Source organism: Colobus angolensis, unplaced genomic scaffold (assembly GCF_000951035.1).
Source record: "Colobus angolensis palliatus isolate OR3802 unplaced genomic scaffold, Cang.pa_1.0 Scaffold333, whole genome shotgun sequence".
Taxonomy (NCBI): Eukaryota; Metazoa; Chordata; class Mammalia; order Primates; family Cercopithecidae; genus Colobus; species Colobus angolensis.
In genome coordinates this window covers 842,669-844,738 of record NW_012116633.1, presented here as the reverse complement: position 1 = coordinate 844,738, position 2,070 = coordinate 842,669, and positions in this window count along the sequence as shown.

The following is a 2,070-nucleotide window of genomic DNA, read 5'->3' as shown; positions in this document are numbered from 1 at the left end:
AAAGCATTTACACCATTTTTTTTTTTTTTTTTTTTTTTTTGAGACAGAGTCTGGTTCTGTCACCTAGGCTGGAGTGCAGTGGCATGATCTTGGCTCACTACAACCTCTCCTTCCCAAGTTCATGCAATTCTCATGCCTCAGCCTCTGAGTAGCTTGGATCACAGATGCACATCACCATGCCAGGCTAATTTTTGTATTTTTACAGAGACGGTGTTTCACAATGTTGGTTGGGCTAATGTTTGTATTTTTACAGAGACAGGGTTTCACCATGTTGGCCAGGATGGTCTTGACCTCCTGACCTCAAGTGATCTGCCCGCCTCGGCTTCCCAAAGTGCCAGGATTACAAGCGTGGGCCACTACGCCTGGTCTCCTCATAACATTTTTAACAGCAGTTACAATAAATCTGCATGCACACCATGTAATACCTATGGAACTAATAACTAGTCTTCTATTGTGCAGTGCTTCTAGTCACATATATAGACGTTTTTGTGATTCTCAAATACACAAACCCTCCTAAAAGCATCATATACCGATATTCACTGCAGCCTGAATAGCAGATTGGGAACAACTTAAACATCAGTCAGTAGGTGACCGGTTAATTGTGTCATTCTTTCTGAGACAGGGTCGGCTCTGTCGCCCAGGCTGGAGTGCAGTGGCAATACCATAGCAGACTGCAACCTCCGCCTCCTAGATTCCGGCAATGCTCCCATCTCAGCCTCTTGAGTAGCTGGGACCATGGGCGTGCACCACCACGCCCGGCTAATTTTTGTACTTTTTGTATAGATGGGGTCTCACTGTGTTGCCCAGGCTGGTCTTGAACTCCCAGGCACAAGTGATCCGCCCACCTTGGCCTCCCAAATTGTCGGGATTACAGTTGTGAGCCACCGTGCCCCGGCCCCTAGTTGTGTAATTCTTACAAAGAACATCACGCAGCTGTTAACGAGGACTTCCCGTTCATCTTGATATTGCACACTCTCCAAGACACTTAAACACACCCCATAGTGTGTATTAGGAATTGCGATTTGTGTGGGGAAATAATTATATTCATATATAAGTTTATAAATTCAGAAAGCATTCCGAAAATTCATCGAGCATCCAGGGGTAACTGTGCTTGCCTCTAGTGTTGAACTACAGGCGGGAGGATGATTTAATTTCCACATGCCCTTTCATGCCTTTTGAATTCAGAACAATTTCCCTTATCTATTAAAAATAAAATACCGGCCGGGCACGGTGGCTCACGCCTGTAACCCCAGCACTTTGGGAGGCCGAGGCGGGAGGATCACTTAAGCGCAGGAGTATCGCTTGAGCTCAGGAATTTGAGACCACCCTGGGCAACAGAGTGAGGCCTGTGTCTGCAAAAAGAAAAAAAATAATAAAGTAAAATATCACGTGTTACTGAATCCCTGGTATTTGGCGGGCACTGGATACTGGAAAAAATTGTGTAGCTCTTTGGAAATTTACCTTAAAAGGGAGTCCTCTCAAAGGCTGGACACCATGACTCTACAAGGGTGAGTTTTCAAATCTACCATGGAAGTCCAGGGCCTCAGCAGCATCCTGAGTCCTACCGACAGACAGGTTCTTACGACTCAACTCCCATTGCACCAGTCCTGCAGCTTTCTAAAGGCATCCAGCACTTTCTACCTTGCATTCTATCTTCATCTTCGCTAGTCCTTACGGCACCGCATGATCCTGGGGGAGGGTGCTTCTCAGACTAGCTTGTGTGTCCCCACGGCACCTGCAGCACCGTCAAGCACAGGGTCCAGAAAGCTCCAATGAAAGCCATGAAAGCAGCAAGAGAAGGAGACTGAGGAGCAAACCGCGCGAGTAGGGGCGGGAGGAGGCCCACCACACGCCCTGCCCCGCGCGGAGCACAAGCCCCGCCTGCATCCTTAACTCCTGGGTCCGCAAAGCTGTGTCCCACTGAGCCGCAAGGCCGGAACCCAGTAGCACTGACTACTGGGAACAGGTTGCTCCCTTGCGCGACAACGTCGCGGTCGCTGCGGCGGCGCGAGGGGTGGGACCGCAGGCACCATGCAGCCGCGAACCAATGAGCGGGCGCCGCACGGGCCG